Raw genomic sequence first — 12,233 nt, 5'->3', positions numbered from 1 at the left:
TGGGCAATCAGAACTTATTAATTTCTTTGTATTTTATTGTATTCCCTTTTTAATATTTGAAGTAGCATGAAAAATTATTTAAATTTCTCACTCCTTCACCACTTTGTTTCCTTTTAAAACAATACATATTTTTCCAGGACCTAATAAAAGAGAAACTGTTTGTAGAAGTTTATAGTCTTCCATTTTCTATATTCAGTCATGTAAAGGTGATATCATTACCCTGTGGGGACTGTATTTTCTGTTTGCAGTGGCACCCCAGAGATAGTATAAGGATGTATATACATAACCATTGCCCTTAGAAATGTCACAGTATCAGGTTTAACTTACTAAGCAATAAATTCTTACCAGCTTTCAAATCCAAAAGGGGCAGCATGGGAATTACTCTTTATATTACATCTTTAAACATGCTTTTCTTTCTAGGTGATAGAAAAATTACAGTGAAGTAGAGAGGAAGGAAAAGAGAAAAATAATCTGACTCATATTGGGTAAATCTGAAAAGGTCATTTCTTGTTTCTGGCCTGCTAGTGTTTGGGCCCATTTTTCTTTGTTTCTCTACCCAATTTGTATTGGTGCTTTTGAGATGAGGTAAAGACTCATTCACCCCCACAATGCAGTTCTGGTTTTGGGTGAAAATAGGACCAAAGCCAAAACTGAATAGGAACCAATACTGCTGGAAGACACTTTGAGCCGTGTCTTCTGGACTTCCTCTTCAATTCTGTTTTCTGACACCAGATTCTTCTGGCACTAGATGGCTGAGGAACAGGAACAGTTTGGATCAGCTTTCTTACCTCTTCTCAAGTACTAATTCAATTTTGAATTACCGTCTGAACTAATGTCTAAACTAAGGTTTTATGCACAGCCCAAATGAAATTGCTCCTTTAGCTCTGATTGTTCGTGCACATAATCTGTCAGTCAGCCTAGGAAGTACGACTTAGGAACTGAGAAAGAATTGCTTTTGATGGCTGGAGTGAGTTGCAAATTCAAAGTGTTAATACGGCCCCGTCACTGCCCAGTTCTGGAGTCATTACATTTAAAATTTAAACAAAACCCTATAAATATTCAAAAATACTCTACTGTTAAACTATGCTTTCTACATCCTACATCCGAATCATCCATCATATGTAAATACTTCTAACTACAAGCTGCTAATTCTCACTGCAGCAGCAGGCACATCTGCAGCCTGGCCAGCGGGTGGCAAACGTGTTTAACTGGAAATCTGAACTGCCTCTGCTATGTGGCTCCTAGCCTACAATATTTCCTAACTGCTTTCAGCCTGTCACTCCCATCAGAGGTCCTGCTGTAAAGCTTCAGCACTTGAACTGCTCAGAAAGGCAGCTCTAATTCACTCATTTGTTATCCTGCTCCGACTTCATTTCTTCCTTCCTCAGTAGAAGCCCCAAGATCAATACAGTACATCTCCATGACAAGCACCCTGACTTCAGGTGCATAATGGCATATATATCCCTAGAAAGATGCTCTAAAATACCCACAGCAGTGCAAACAGATCAAGACTCAGAGATAAAGCCATGCCAGAATCCTGCACCTGAACAGGTGAAGGATGTCCCCAGTGCTTGTGCTTTCCACCTTACCTGCCTGGAAAAAGGAGACTTCAACCAGCTCCTTCTGTCCCTTCTTCACTTCCAAACATTTGCTGCTGTGACAAAGTCAGTGTGGGAGGGAAAGTGGCAAATAACCATTTTTAAAGGATTTCTGGAGTTTGACAATTTCATTAAGCATCTTCCCATTCTTTATTTTGTTTCTCTTTATTTCTCCTTGCTTCTATTTAGTATATGAAAACAGCAGAAGCTAAAGGACTCTGTTCTCATTGAACTGAAATACAGGATGAGGAAAAGGAAGTTTAGAAGTTTGCTGAAACTCTAGGGGGGAAAAGAAAACAAAAAAGAAAGCACAACTTTTTCTCGTTTATAAGACACATATATTTAGTATTTATCGTTTCTTAATGTTCTAATGTTCCGATATATTAAAAACTTAGTCATGTCCAAGGCTGTTACTGGTCTACTCTGTAATAAAAATGGTTTAACAGCTGGTTACTGTCGTCGGCCAATTGCATCAGGTGACAGTGCATTACCACCATCTACTGATCAATTTGCTGTACTACCAAGAGAGAAAGGCCCCCACCTGGACCGATTAGGATTTGCAGATTTAAATTCGCAAGTTAAAATTCTTGTACTGAGCCAGAGTTTGTCACATGTTGCACATGCCTGACAAGGAGAGCAAAGACAGCTAAATCTAGAAGTCTAGAAGGATCGTGAAGCACAAAATTTCAGGGAGCAACTATTTAGGGGTTTTGAGTAATGCTGATCTGCTGCTGGAGAAACTGCAGATACAGATTATTTGAACAGCATTTTGCTCTGATTTATAAAACATGTAAAACTGGTGAGCTGATGGTAGGCAACACTGATTCATGTTGCACTGAAAGGATACAATATTGCCTTTTCTTTCTGCACTTATGCTAATGAAAATCATCACCAATATTGTGTAAATTATCTTTGACAAGTCTCCCAAGGTATTCAGCTGCCTATGTCCATTTGAAGAGCTCAGTAATGTAACACATTGCATTCCATAGGGCACACATTTGGTTTTTCAGGCTAAGCTTCAAACATATTTGCTCAGAAGAGTTAAGCTGTTGCTTCTCTGTATGTCCTCTTGAATTTGACCGTATAAAATAAAGATTATTTCATTTTTGTAGCTATGAAAGGGATAAATTGGTATCAAACTTTTTAGCTTTAAAGGGATTATTTTGGTTCATATTCTTTAAATTATAAGTTATTTTCCTAACCTTTCAAGGTCTCTATGTACTTAGACCAGCTACTCACTTTTTTTACTTTTTTTAAGAGGCTAAATAGAATCTTTTTCTGCCCCTTTAGCAAAAGGATTTTTTTTTTTTAACTGGAAAATTTATGGATATTGAAAATGTTATCTCTCAGCCTTTCTTATGCAATTGAATCCTTTTGTTCTGATACTTCTGTAAACCAAGTTGATGTGAATGAGGATTAGCCCAGGAGAGTCCAAGCTGTCTAGAAGTGGAAGGCTATTAACAAGAATCCTGCTGGGTAGCTTGTGCAGTATCTACATTCTGCAAAGGGATATATCAAAAATACCCAGTCAGAGCACAGGATTTCACATCTTTTCCATCTTGGTATAAATGTCAGTGCATTGTGAATGAAGACAGACTGGCCCTCAGAGCCATCCTTTCCACTTCAAGTCCACTGCCTTTTGTTAAAGTGTTCCATATGGCTACATCTTCAATCCACTTATCATCTTTCGTCTGTGTTGGAGGAGTTGTGCTGACTTACAGCAGTAGATAATAACTCATTTTGTTCTGTACTGGTGTTATCTCTGTATTTCACTTCACTCTGTGCTCAAACTTAGATGCTCTAACATCAGTGTTTGAGGACAGTCGCCTTTGATTTATTGCTGAGAATGCCATGCACACCTCTACACAATAAATGGCGTGATAATAACAACTTACTCCCACTGAACAAGAAATCAGACACTAGGTAATGATCTAGTGGGCCGTCTTGTCTTTGACTGCGATCAAGGGAATTTACAGGTGTTCAGCTGGCCACAGGAGGGCTCTCATATTGTTCCCTAGATTCAGTAAGGAATACAGTGTGAACAAAGACCACATAATTCAGATCAGACCAAGTCTCTCTTTTCCCAGATTACTCAGAGTTTATGAAAAATGAAGTTTTTTATAGTTCTTAAACGAAGTCTTTCCATCAGAGTTAAGACCAGCTGGGACCATTAGATCATATATTCTGTAGAATACGAAACCATTGTTCCCAACATTTCTGTAGCTGTAACTCTCTGCAACCACCTTCTCCACTTTCCCAGTCCCTAGACTTCATCTTTTTCTGGTCCTTTCCACTTCTGTTTTACTCTTGTACATTCCCTCATTTTAATATCTCTTAATGGCAAGAGCAGGGAGGTCATGCTAATTATCCCAGCAGGGTTTGCTAGCCTGGACTCCAGTCACAGCCATGCTTAATGTTATTATTCTCAAGCACACTTTAGTGACTGAAAAGTAAGAACATGAGCAGTTAGATTGTACCAATGTGCTTTTGTTTTGTCAAGCTGTTTTTGCTGAATATGTGGTATTTGTGTGCCTTTATACAGTACAGTAATTCTCAAAGAATTTTACTAACTCCAGAGATTTTAAACTAAATGAAGGATAAAAGTCTTTTATTCAGATAGTACTTTCATTGTATGTGTATATATATATATATATTTGCCTACATTGCACAGATACAGTTTTATGCCTACATGTATGTATTTATGTCTTGATATATAACTACAATTCATTTTTCAATATGTACAGAAAGATTGAAAAAGGACAATTTTTCATGGCACCATTGCCAACACATAAACAAATGCTTTTCATGGAAAGGAAATCCAAGAAAAACTCGCTTAAATTTTACAACTTCTGTCTTGGTCCTACTGGATTTCCAATAGCCTGTGTGTATCTGCAAGGTTAAGCCTAATTTTTGTAGAGTTTCAGTTTCCTACAGTGAACATTTCATTAGTGTTTATTAGCCTGAGTCCTTCGTTTTAATAGGAATTGTGTGTCTAAACATTCCTGTGAACACCATGCCTGATGGAGGTACTGAAGTCCTTCAATGCAAAATGAGCACATCTCAAAAGCAGGCTGGCATGTGCTAGGCCAGTCTGAAGCAGAGGCAGACAAATTCGGTGTACATTTGGATAGATTAACTTCTGGGACTAGTCTGAGTCACTGTCATGCTGAAATAATGTCCTTTCAACCAAATACAAATGACCCTTCAAGCCAAATCCAGGGATTTCTGAGCACCTCTCTCCACAAACATGTGATCCACTTAGGGGCCTGACTATTTTTCTTGGGTCAAACTCATTCCTTTGTGTCTTCATTTTCTCAAGCTTCATAAAATTACAGCACCATAAAGATACCTGTAATGAGCACACCTCTCATTTTCTGGGCTCCCCCAGAAAAGCTAGGTTCACTGTGCTCTGGAGAACACATTGCAATTAAAATCTTTATTTGCATAATTTTTTTCAGTTGAAAGCAGAAACTGCTATCATCTCGGGGTTTGTAGCAGAGTACTTCTGTACTCCATTTGATGGCCATACCACCTTGGTCAATAAGTGATCTCAATATATTTTCCCAGTTCTTATCTCCCTGTCCTGGGCTGACTAACCAGGACACTCTCATATTCCTTTTCAGTGTACAAGAGTTATAAGAGAAACAGAGTTGTCCTTGTGTCCTTGAGCCTTGCATTTCAGGGGTAGCCTGGCTTTTATCTATGGACATTATTCCACAATTTCACACTCAGCCGACCCATAAATTTTTTCCATCCTGGGGGAAAAAACCCACCACATTTTTAAATTTCTTATTAGTCTCTACCCATCTATCCAACATATGGCCACAAATGTTCTTGCCTTAATTTTCTCTGTGCTGGATGCAGGAGCTGATAACTTATTTTTTCTTTTCTTTTTGTTTTTCCTTTTTTTTTTTTAATTTTTAAAATTTTGTTTATTTTTAATTTATAGAAGGCACACAGTCAGCTGGAGAACTGTTCTTAGAGCATCCTGAGATGTAGGAGTGCTCAGTAAATATTCCCTGGGAAGCAGCGGAGGGTTTGCTGTAAAATTCAAGTGGGTAATCCATAATCAAACAGGCATATGGTGTGTCAGCATGGTGGGAAACACCAACAGATCAGGCAAAGCCTGTGAGCCAAGCTAAGTGGAAGGGCCTGGGAAAGCCAGAGGTTTGCTGCCTTACCTAGAAGCAGCTGATCTCTGCTTCAGTGAACAGCAGCACCTTGTTGCTCACAGGAGTTTGCTCCAATAGACAACTATCCATTTTGCCTTTCCCAGAGCCAGGCCTGCTCACATGAGTGTTCCAAGGGTTTGGAATGCCAGAGACAAAAGCATTTCACAACATTTCAGTCCCCATCTCCTGAGGTTTGTGCCTCTTGAGGAAGCCTCAATTTCTTCCTAAGTAGTCATGAGACAAGTCCTTCACAGCCAGTTCTATTTCTGATGAATTACAATGCCTGGTCTTACTCTGTCATGAGACAGATAATACAGTCCTGCCCATCATTTCAGTATTTCACATTTCACTGTGTTTTCCTTGCACACTAGTTAACCTCTGTCTTTTCCAGATGATGATTTAGGCAAAACCATCAGCAGATGCTCCTTCTCTCATACCTCCTCCCCTCCTTTGGAAATCTGTATCTATTTCAGATATACAGTCCTCCAAAAAGTTGGGAAGAGATGATTCTCAGCAACTGAGACAATAACCACTCTCCCATCTTTTTAATGCCATTTAGTAAAAATTTCCACAAATATTCAATTCTAATACATCTGTAATCAGCAACACAAATGTCAGGTTTAATTAGAAGTCAGGGATGGGTTCTGTCAGTATGTCTTCAGCCAGTATGATATACTGTCTATCAAGAACACAAACTTACTGTGGAAAGTATCACAGTTAAAATCCACAGACTATTCTAGAATAGAATAGAACAGAACAGAACAGAACAGAACAGAACAGAACAGAACAGAACAGAACAGAATAGAATAGAATAGAATAGAATAGAATAGAATAGAATAGAATAGAATAGAATATCCTGAGTTGGAAGGGACCCACAAGGATCATCAAGGCCAACTCCTATTGCAGCACAGGACCAAGAATCATACCATGTGCCTACACCATGCCCTGGACAAACAACGGGGGAAATGAAAAGGAGAGAACAGTGCAGACAGAGTTCTGTGCATTTCTAATAGATATACAGGAAATACAACGGAAGATGTGCAAACCCTGATGTGGAGAAGTTCTGGCACAAGTGCGTAAGTATTTTCCAGTATGGTAATTAACTTCTTGGCTGAATCAAGATTACATAAAATGTTCTGTCTCAGTGCACTCTGAAAAGAAAAGCCATAGGCCACAGAAGAACCACAACAAAACAAAACCAAAAATCAAACAAACAAACAAAAAAAAAACCCCAGAGAGACAGAGAGAAGAGCATTTAAATTGTCTTTTAGTCTGCAGGTGAACACCCTTTATTTTTAATCTTACCATTTGTATTTTAAATGCATAGAGAAAGATCTGCTATCTCCTTTTCATTAAAGCAGGGACTAAGTTAATTTTCTCCTAAACTCTGGCCTAGAGAACAAAATCATTTCTTCTTCCCCAAGCTGACAAAAACATTTGTATTGCTCATCAGTCCTTTGGTCACCTTCCTTCAATGGGTTTCTGACATTGTTTTACTTCCTTCCCTGCCAGATGCTCCTTTGACACTTTGCTTCATGTAGAAACTCATTTCTGTTGCTTCCTCACTCTGGGCTATGCACAGAGAACAAGTGCATTCCAGGTCTTCAAGAGCAACCTGAAAACAGCAGGACTGTGATTATCTTTCCTTTCAGGCATAAAGGATGACAAAATGACAAAAATCTTAAGGATATTTGATTTGGCTTTTGGTTATTTCCAAAATACTGGGAGATGGCAGGACAAGGAAAAAAACACAAGTACACCAAGATGCTTTCTGAGACATTGAGACATCCTGGGACCTGTAAGACTCAGAATAGTAGCAAGTAGATGATCAGGACCATTCATAAGCATAAACACATGTGAAAACCCAAGCAGTTTCCACATACTAATATCACAGAATTTAATTACTTACGTGTCATGTGAAACAGCTTGGTAGCAAATCCTGAGCTTGAGTTTAGTGACAGAAGGAAAACAAAAACCATCACAAAATGCATCACATAAATTGTTGTGGGAGGGACAGTGTTTAGCACTCACTAATTCAAAGCTGGGCCCTTGGGAGCTAAGAAACTACTTGTATTTGCTGGCACAGCTGTAGCTGTCGAAGGGATTACTAAGGCATGATGGGATGTGTGTGGCAGTCAGATGCAGCAGAACAGTCATCTGAGAAATAAGTGCCACAATGTTTGGGGACTTTTAACTAGGTAGTTAAAATATTCCCAAAACTATTTCCAGTAAGAACTGGTAGCATAATATGGTGAAATGAATACCTGAAATATTTTAAAAGTCAAGCTTTTTAGATAGTGTTGGACTGGACGATCCTTGTGGGTCCCTTCCAACTCAGGATAGCCTATTCTATTCTATTCTATTCTATTCTATTCTATTCTATTCTATTCTATTCTATTCTATTCTATTCTATTCTATTCTATTCTATTCTATTCTAGGTATTTGCAAATTGCCAATAACTCTGAGCTATTTTAAAGCTGCTGCATAATGGCACTTGGAAAAAACACCCTGAGCTTTAAAAATGGCAAGTCTCCACCTCTTATGAAGAAAAATGATTCATACTGATGCAGCACTGTCTGTGTGACTCAGCAGGTGTATTGACACCAACCAAAGATAAGGGATGGGTTCTGATCAGTAAAAAAATCCCCATTCCTCAATTTAGATTAAGAGAGGAAAGAGGTTGAAGTAGAAAGGTAGGGGTACCTGTAGTAATAGAGGTTACATAAAACTTCTTGAACAAGACTATGGCAGTAGGTATGGCAAAGTTCAGAAATATAAACTGGTATAAATGCATGAGATAAAGCAAATGGAAGAAAAGAAAAAGAAAAAAAAAGCAAGTACTGTTTAGAAGTTTGGGTGAGAAGGAACAGTAATCAGATTTTAAAAGGTAAAGAAAATTCAAGGTTTTTGAGTATAATGTTATAATTTCCAATCGTAAAACTGATATCCTTGAAGCTAAAATTTGAAGTAAATAAAATTTGGAGCAGAAAGATAAATTTGATTTTGGTTAATGTAGGCAATAGCCGAAACCATGAGAGTAAGTGAAGTGTCCTGGATGACAGGAGATGTGAGAGCAGAGGTAACAGGGGGAGAAGAGGAAGGGGAGCCACAGAAGACATAACTGACTTTAGAACTTGAGGGAAAATGCTTCTTAAAAATCTGAGTAAGATTATGGCTTCTGAGAACAGTGTTTGCCAGTTTTGTATTGATTTATAAAGGGGTTTCTTTTTTTTTTTCCCCCAAAGATTTTAGTCCTGCTCAAGGCCATTAAGCAAGACTCTTTTGCATTTTATTTTTGCTGACTCAAATGAGCTGTCATCAGAAGGCACAAGGAAGCACAAACACAAACTCCATGAACAGAGCTGTGCCTGGATGGGTGTTTGTGTCGCCATCGACTTCCACAAAAGCTGTACTGCTGCGGTGGCCTCCAGGAGAGAACTGAGAGCAACGGTGTGACTTGGTGGTGAGGAGCTCAGATGTAAACTGCTTTGGGTGTATTTCATCAAAATGATTAAACAGAGAGGGAAGGCTCTTAGATTTAGTTATTAAGAGCTTTAGGGAAGGCAGTGGTTTTAGTAAGGCTTTATACCAAATACATTTTAGAAAGCTTCTATTTTACTGGTATATTTTGTCATCACTTGCTGTAGCATAAGGAAAGTTTGGTTTGTTTTAATTTGACTTTTTTTTGTTGTTGTATCGTAAAAGCTTTGTGGCAGCTCAGACAATGATGTAAATAATATCCAGCAGAGTTTAAATCAAACCTTCTTCAGAAAAAGTTTCAGGTTCACCTAGATGATATGCAAATGACAGACATCCTTTCAGCTGAATGGAGCCATAAAAAACAGAAAAGGGCAAAGAAGGATTTTGAAGCTGAATAACAACTTCCTCTTAATTATAGTCTATGTTAACCTTATAATAATCCTTAGTATGAATGTTGGCACCTTATTTTATTCAGAATTTTGTTATGTTGGTGTTCTTACTAAATCCTTAACTTCCACAGTCAGGGATTCATCTGGAACTCTCAGATATTTTTGTTTGTTTTAAATTCACCTTTCAGAAATGCAGGAAAATTTGGAAAACGGAACTACCTTAGAGGTTGAAAACCCCCCTTGCCTGTCACAAAATGTTCTGATATCTCCCATAGTTCCCAAAAGCTCCAGAGGCCCCACAAAATACTTCCTTCTTCCTTCCTTCCTTCCCCTGTCCCCAAACCCACTGACCCCTTGGTCATCCTTTCATCCCAGCTTCAGATATCCCAGTCCTGTCTCAGCTGCTGAGCCTGGCCTCCCAAAACCCTCATTTAACCTCAAGACTCCCTACTAGCTTTTCCTCTGCAACCTTTATGCAATGCTTACAGATTTTTTTTTTTTTAATCTCAGCCTAGTCCTATTCTGGCAGCTCCCATAAAATGAACATAATTTTATATCATATAGAAATAGGGCAGTAAAAGCTACTTTTGGCTCTAATATTTATTGAAGTCTCGAGCTAGTTCACATCCAGTTGTCTATTAAGGGATTTAGTGTGCAGTCAGGTATTGGGATGTATTTCACATATAACTATTTCACACTGGCTTCCCTATGAAAACAAGTACTTGGGTCTTGCTGAGCCAAACATTTCTTTACCTTATGAGCTCATACGAGCAGTAGCTGAGTCTCATTAATAGCACAGCAAGTTTATGTCAATATTGAAATGATCTGAGATCTTCAGGGTGAAAGGTATTTATGGCAAAGACAGCATTATGTTTTGGTATCCATACTCAGCATGGCTACAACTAAAACAACACTAGTACTCAATCACTGCTAGATTTCTCAAAAGGATATGAAATAATTGTTGTCTTGGTCATAAAAGTTTGCTTTTTTTCTTTGAAAGATCCAGGACTAAATAGCTTTTATAATTTAAAAGCATATATTAAACATTATAAAAATGTTTAATACCACATAATTTGTAGCTGGCTTAATTTACCAGGAGCACTGCAAAATAATCTTCAGGGATTTATATCTGATGTTCATTCTTGGGTTTTTTGGTTTAGATTTAGATTTGTGTGATCCTCCATATCTAAGGTAACTTGTGCACTGGTAAACAAGGACTCTTCTAGAAATTATAACAGTACTTCAAAACAATTCTCAAATGCACACACTGCTACTGCTAACCAGAGAGGCTAGATAACAGCCTGCTAAGCTATGTCTTTATCATAAATATTTGCACCTTCTGGTTCACTGAATTAACTTGCTATATATATGAAATATTTAACTGTTAATTTTTCATTTTAGATTTGTCATTGGCTGTCTGAGCACTGCTCTCATAACTTGTATTTGTCTATGTGGAAATAATACCACAAGAAATACGGTAGTAGATATTGTGAGAAAGAACAGAAAAGAACTAATTCGCTCAACTTTTTGCTTAAGCATATTCAGCATACCTTTCAAGGGTGTCTGAATATTGTAAAATTAAAAATTGGAAATTTTGACTGTAAGCCTACCTGCAAACTAATCCATATAGTCTCCAAGGTACTCATTGAATGTGTCTGTCTACTAATGATTGGTACAGAGAGCCTCATTAATAGGTACTTATGTTCTAAGTATGCTAGTATTCATTACTTGAATATTCAGCTATTTGAAAATGTGTTTGTACAATTTAAAATATAATTTAGGTTGTTTGTACAATGTAAAAATGTACTGTGTGTAGCATCAGCATGGACTGGACAAATAGGAAATACTGCAGAAAAGAAAAAGCACCCACCTTGGATGGGAATAGGAACAGGCCCAGCCATCTAGTTGCCACTGCACCTCCAGTGCTAGGGCTCAAGTATTTTTTCTGAATAGAAATCAGAGAATGGTTGAGGTTGGAAGGACTTTCTGAAAGTCATCTGGTCCAACCTGCCTGCTTAGGCAGGGCATCATAGAGCCAGTTGCCCAGGATTGTATCCAGATAGCTTTTGAATATATCCATGGGTGGGTACTCCACAACCTCTCTGGGCAGCCTGTGTCAGTTCTCAGTCACTCTCGCAAAAAAAGTGGTTCCTGATGGTCAGAGGGAACCACCTGTATTTGTTTGTGCCCATTGCCTCTGGTCCTGTCACTGGCCACAACCAACAAAAGCCTGGCTCCATCTTCTTTGCACCCTCCCTTTATACACATTGATCAGATTCCCTCTTAGCCTTTTCTTCTCCAGGCTGATCAGTTCCAGCTCTCTCAGCCTTTCCTCATGGGAGGTCCTTCATCATCTTCATGACCTTTTGGTGGACTCTCCCCAGTGTGTCCTTGTCTCTCCTGGACTGAGGAGTGCAGAACTGGACTAAGCACTCCAGGTGTGGCTTGCAGTGCTGAGTAGAGGACAGGGATCACCTCTCTTGATCTGCTGGCAATGCTTTGAATAATGAAGCCTGGGATACCGTTCACCTTCTGTGCTCTAAGAGCACTCTGCTGGCTCATGTATGACCCAAATTAGAACTGAGCTGTCACTA

The sequence above is a fragment of the Chamaea fasciata genome, unplaced genomic scaffold, assembly GCF_029207755.1.
Source record: "Chamaea fasciata isolate MVZ Bird 193981 ecotype frontalis unplaced genomic scaffold, bChaFas1.0.hap1 SCAF_1, whole genome shotgun sequence".
Classification (NCBI taxonomy): domain Eukaryota; kingdom Metazoa; phylum Chordata; class Aves; order Passeriformes; family Sylviidae; genus Chamaea; species Chamaea fasciata.
The sequence above is the reverse complement of the archived record's forward strand: the minus strand, read 5'-3'. Positions refer to the sequence as shown.